We start from the raw sequence: 6647 nt of genomic DNA, 5'->3' as shown, positions 1-6647 counted from the left end.
TTACAACTCTATTATATTAGAGATATAAAAGTAGCTAGAGAACTCAATAAGTTGGTAACCAATTTCTAGACAGTTTTAAACAATATCAATAAAATAGCTTACCAGAGTTTCCACAGTATTTCACAATTAGAGTTTCCACATCTTTGATCTTTCTTTTTGTTAAAAATAGAGACACATTTATATAATACGCTTTACTCCACAGAGGCTTTTGGGCATTTTATCAGATGCTCTGCCGAGTACATAATGCTAGTTTGAACTTCAGTTTCATTAATATTTGCCTTACTTTAGTTTTTCTGAAAACAAATTCTGAGATCCTAAATATGCTAGATAGTATTAAAGGTGGAACAGTAAAAGAAGTTTGCAGGGTGGACTAAAGAGAAAAACTAATTTCAACTAACTTAGATCTTTTTTATACATTTTTTGTTTCAGGACTTGTTGAGGTGATAATAATTTAACATGCTGAATCTCCAAAGAAGGTTATGGTATATGATATCCAAACATAATGGACTATAGAACTGTTTTCTTTTTTGAGCACCTTAAAGAACTCTCTCTCTGCAGAATGCATTCTAGAAATTTTTTTTCATTTATTGCATAACAATACAATAGTATCCTATGAATAAGATTAGTAATACACTTTGAAACTCATATTTCTAGCATTTCTAAGATCAAAAGAGAGTTTTGTGGTATATAGAGAACTTGCAACTCTTCTAGGGTTGCACTGGCATCCTACTGGCTATGATAGTGTAGTAAAAAGTCTATTTTTAAAAGAACATTTTAATAAGAAACTGTATGCAATGCTGTTTACTTGTTTTTTCTTAATATAGTATTCAATATTCAAATTCATACCCTGCTCCAATTTGCCTTTTCTAGAGCTTAACATACATAGACTATCTTATAAAGAATAAGTAATTTCTCTTCTGATTCCTGATTTATTAGAGAACCAAAACAGGAAAAACAGCTTGCTCTAAAAGCATATTTTATAATATGTTATTCTAAGATTTTTTAAATGTATCAAAGGTAAAATTTTTTTCAAGAAATGCATTATAATCGCACTGGGAAAGATCTAAGAGGAATATAATAGGACGTCACATTAAAGAGAAGTAACATTCTCTCTTTAAAGTAAAAAATAGTACTCATTACTGTGTGTTTGCAATTCCATAATGCTTTTCATCTAACTTTGAATGCTCAGAGTGTGATTATAATGGCGGCAAGTCTACCTAACAGATGAAAAAAGAAGGATGCTGTGTAAGTGAAAACACTGTATGCTTTTTGAGAAAATTTATTTTCACAGCACTAGTAACAAGACTTGGGAGTCTGGGTTTTGTTATTTTAGTTATAATAAAGTAGTTTTTCTTATTCTGCCTAATAACTTTCAGGAAATAAATGGGTCAACAAAAAATCAGATATTTAGATATTTATTCATCATGATAGCAACAATAGTAAAGTAGTGAATGCTCTCCTGTGACTTCTTTAACCTGCTGAGGAAATCTGGTTTCATGATTCATGCTCAGTGTGAGCACAACACCAAGTCAGAAGAACTCTCGAGTTAACTTGCCCTCGAATACTTTTTTTTTTTTTTTCAGGCAAGGCAACCCTTGGTTGACCTCAAGGATTGCAAGGACCTTGTCAGTTTACAATCTCATATATTTTTTTTATTTTTTACGCCTACAGTACCTGGTCTTTTTAGGTGGTCTCCCATCCAAGTACTAACCAGGCCCGACCCTGCTTAGCTTCCGAGATCAGACAGGATCGGGCTTGTTCAGGGTGGCATGCCTGTAGACGTCCTCGGTATTTTTATTCAGAAGCCAGATCACATGGCTACTGTTTATGACAATAAAACTACGCTGGAATTGCATGTTTCAGACATCTTGCTTCTGTCTTCCTGGTATTAGATTTATAACGATGCCACATGGCCTTGAATTCTTCAACTTAACAGGTTTTACACATTACATAGGAATTGCCACACACATACATTTCCAGGCTCGGGGCTTTGCAAACAACAGTGGCCACGTCCTACCACACTAGTGAAAACTCACATTGTATCCACTATTTTATAAAGCACTTTTGTAGTCTATATAGTCTATATATAATGGTTTTACTTCGAAAATCACCCTCAATTAGCCCATCTACGGTGCTGGCATATAAATTAACAAAAAGCTCTTCTGAATAGATACGCCTTGCTTTTCTTGGATAAAAAGAAAAACAAAAGTAAGTGTGCAAAAGTATGGATGGGGCAAAGTGTGCCTCCAGGCTCTGCTCTATTTATCTATCAGTAGTAGTATCGATGTTTTGTTGTTGTTGTTGTTGTTGTTTTTTTTTAAACATGAGAATAGTCTGAGTGGATTTACTGAACCTAAATGAATTCAAGGAGGAAGTAAGAACAGGTGATGAGCTACGGCACTCACCTGCCGGTTCTGGCAGCCTCCCTCTTAGTGTGGGATTGCCTCATCAATATACACAAGAAAGCTAGTTATTCAATATACACTGAAACCTGTAAAGAAAAATCCTTCCATACATATTATGAACTTCGGATAGTTTGCTAAAAACACTTAACATTCCTTGGCTTGCAGTTGTAGCACTTCAGTCTCTACCTTTGTCGTCCCATGGCATTCTCCCCGGTTTCTGTTTCTAAATTTCCCTCTTCTTATGAGGACTGTAAGCATATTGGATGAAGGGCCCATTCTTCTCTAGTATGACGTTATCTTAGCTAATTACATCTGCAATAACCCCACTTCCAAATAAGGTCACATTCTGAGATATTGGTGGTTATGACTTTAACATATATTTTGAAGGGTACACAATTCAACCCATAATGGTTTTCTTATTACTTTTACTTTTTTCTATTCACAGGCATTGTGATATATAGAGAATTGCATGTGTTCTCAGGCTGACATCTAGCTCAGCTATGTGCACACTGTGGCAACTCGGTGGGATGCTCATACTTGTCTGAATTTGAAGACTGGCAAATAGACTGGAAAATTCCCTCAGGTACTTGTGAAGGTACTTGGATTTCATTAAAAATCCAAGTTTCTACAGAAAACTTCTACTCTTTTTTAAAGTAATGAAGAAAAAGTAAAAATAGTTGGTCTGACCCTTCCATTTCCTCTCCTTCGGGTTCTGTTCCACTTTCAATGTGGTGGGCATTTTAGGATGAAAATGAGTATAAAGGGAGAAAATGGTGAGGGAGGTGGCATATAAATTCAGCTCTGCACTGGGTCATTAGAACACAGAACAGTGCACACATTCATTGATAATAATTTTTCTCTTATTTTCAAATCCTCTGAAATGATAATGTGCTATACTGAATCAGATATACAGGATCAAAATAAATGAAATATACTTTTATCCTTTGACCTCTGTTCACTAAGGATGAAAAAATATAACTCTTCTTTACGACATACATGATGTTCTCTTGTTCAAACTTAGAGAATCTGTTTCTCTTGTGCAATAAAGTTTTAAAATGTATAATCTTATAAGTCTACCAATGATTTTGATAGCCAAGTGGCTTTAACCCTTTTGCAAAGTATTGAAACTATTCACATGATTCATGAGGATACTAGTGATTTTATTACTTAACGTTAATAAAAATTTAACTAATAAATTTAAAAAATATCTGTGCATAAAAAGGGCATTTGGACTAGAATGTATAGAATTATGACATCTCGGTTTTCACTGTAGAATGGCCATATGATTTCTTGGACCATTGATACTGGTATTATCAAGTCCCCAGCTCTCGTTCTCATGTGAACTATTAATAAATTATCCCAATTTTTATAATGATCCATTCTACATATGGCATCTTGGATAATATTTTTAAATCATATTAAAGTCCAAACTCATCAGGAAGTCATTAGCTCTCCCCATGAATCATCATATTACAGGCATGGGGATTTTTGTATTTGTTGTTCCATATGCTTAGAATGCTCTTTTAACGTTTGCTGCGTGGCTGACTCATTGTCATCTTTTCTTGTTTCTTTTGAAATGTCATCTGTTCATAGAGACCTTATATAACAACCCAAGCTGAAGTTGCCCCATTAATAATTCTCTATGCCATATTCCTGTAAAATTTCTTTAGCTGTAATTTTACTATCTGAAATGATCTCATTTTTAAACTTGATTCATCTGTCCATGACTCCTAAAATATAAACCCTATGAAGATAAGAATGGTATCTGGTATCTGGCATTTAATATTCAATAAGTCAAGATGAAATACAATAATGATAAAACATTATTTCAATGAAATTAAGAACTATGCTTGCTCTCTAAAGCTCTGTGGTCTCCGCTAACAACTTTCCATCACCTTGGATCTGGGATATGAGCTTTGAAAAGTAGATTAGGAGGGGACTGATAAACTAGAAGGAAATCAAAAGTCAGGAATTTGGCAATTTAAAGAATAAAGTGCAAGTACTGAAGGAATGAGAGATTGAGATAAATATATACTCTCAATAACATTTATGTTCAAAATGGTTTAATGGACCTCATAAAAAACATATTCCCAAATATATTTTTAAATAGGCTCCTCCATTGGCTTACTTTCATATGATTAGCAGAAAAATAAAATTTGACTTATTTAGAAGACAGGACAAGGATTCCTGGGTAAGAAGTAGAGATATAAAGAGCCAATTTTATAAAAGAAGTTAGACCAGAAATTGGGCAAGAGAGAAACTCTTTCACGGAAGACAAGAATTTTTTAGTATCTATACCTCAGGGGATTTTCATTCCCCTTTTTTCATTTATCCATGACATTTCATTGAACTCACATTCCCAGAACTCCTAAGGCATTGTGGATAAACCAATGAATTAGATGGGTTAACTATCTACCATTCTAATATTCACAGCCTCATGAGGAAATATGTTAAAGAAGTACTTATGCTGGTTGAATGTCCTCAAGTGTAGTCAATTCTTGTTAAATCAATATATAAACCAGAAAAAAGGGTTAATGAGATTGTTTTATGAACAAAATTCTACAAGGATAGAGAGAACAAAGAGGAAGAGAAAGCATTTCTGAAGCTAAAAATGAGATGGTCGATTTGTAAGGGATTTAGAAGTTCAGAGAGAGTTTAATCCCAGGCCTGAAGTCTAGAAAACCAAGTAGCAGTCTTTTGTTATCTATGAGAATTCCTCCAAAGTTTCCAAAATTAACACTGCCAGTTGCTTTTGCAATTCTGGGATGTTAGGCAAGGCTAAATGAGTAACACTGTTAAAAAATTTAAAAAGCTACAAACACCTTATCCTTTCCCTACTCCAGTCAAGCTGTGACTTTGCTTCCCCACCACAGTATAAAATAGGGGATTTGGTCTATGAAGAGAATTAAACAGAAAATTATTGGAAACCAGGCAGAGTTCAGAGTGAGAAATCATATGGAAAATGTAGAGATTAAGGAATTGGTCGTCTTCTTAATGCCTGGAATCTCAGCTGTCTTTCTCCTAGGTCACTACAGCCCCAGAAGGAAATGGAAAATCTTTTAAGTAAAAAATAGTGTTTCATTCAAAATTGCTCAGTTAGAGCCCCACACAACAATCTCCATTATACTACTCATAGTTTTAAATAAGTCTTTTAGAGATCTAATCTTAAATATGATGAGACAAACAAGAATTCTCAAATCAGAAAAAAATTTCAGACATGAAAGAGGGAGATTGCTGCAATAAATAAACAGCAACTTCTAGGAAACATAAACAATTCAAAGATTAAATAAATGTCAAAATATATTTTGAATATCAACAAAGAAATAAAATAAGATATTCTAGCTTTTAGCAAGAACATGATAGTATAAAAAAAGCATAAAGAGAACACTTTAAAAACTTTAGAAAACTAATAACGTAATGGCAGTACTGAAAAACTCAAAGGAAGTTAAAGTAGTGAGAATCTTCCAGAAAAGATAATAGAACATAATTGTAAAAAACAAAAACAAAAGCTAAGGTGATTGGATAATACATCCAGGCATGTTAACTTCTAAATATTGAGATCCCAAAAAAGAGTGAACAAAAGGAAAAAAAATTAGTTGAACTCTGTAGGGAAATACAATATTCAAGAAAATTTTCAGAACTACAGCAAAATGTCTCCCTATGGATATATTTAATGAAATATATTTAATGAAAAACTGAAAATAAACCCACACTACATAGAAACTACTATGTATTCACTAACCTTTATTTCCTTTGAGTGAAATTGGCTATGAAGCTATTGTGCTTTCACTACACTCCTCCCAAATCTGTGGGCTGAATATTAAAGATCCAGCAGAGGCCTCCTCCAAGGCCCTAGTGAAGACGAGTGGAGCCTGAAACACCACACAGAAGCCATATTCCTAGTACCTTCCAACCTGATTACTAGATGAGTAGAAATTTGCTTTTATAGTGGTAAATTAAAGAGTTAGGGTTGTTTGTTATAACAGTAGCTTATATGGTTAATACAAAATGTAAACACTCACTACTTTTCTAATCTGAGTCTTAATATAACCATATTGAGAATATGGAGGGAGAAGGTTTAGAAAATGTACTTGTGTAGGGAGGAGACAGAGATAGGAAAAAGAGACAAATTCTCTGTCCCATAGTAGGATATAAATAAACAATACCTCAGGTAAAAAAAAAATCTAGAATTAGCAAGTCAGCCTATTATTTAGGAATATATAGGTAAATGTCAAAATAATT

At 33.6% G+C, this 6647-nt stretch overlaps 1 pseudogene; it reads right to left on the bottom strand.

Moving 5' to 3' along the window:
- Positions 1-1662: 1662 nt before the first annotated feature.
- Positions 1663-1781, bottom strand: LOC111732156 (annotated as a pseudogene).
- Positions 1782-6647: the final 4866 nt, after the last annotated feature.

This window comes from Pteropus vampyrus, unplaced genomic scaffold (assembly GCF_000151845.1).
Source record: "Pteropus vampyrus isolate Shadow unplaced genomic scaffold, Pvam_2.0 Scaffold11, whole genome shotgun sequence".
NCBI lineage: Eukaryota > Metazoa > Chordata > Mammalia > Chiroptera > Pteropodidae > Pteropus > Pteropus vampyrus.
Note: the sequence above shows the minus strand (reverse complement) of the source record. Positions and strands in the feature narration are given on the sequence as shown.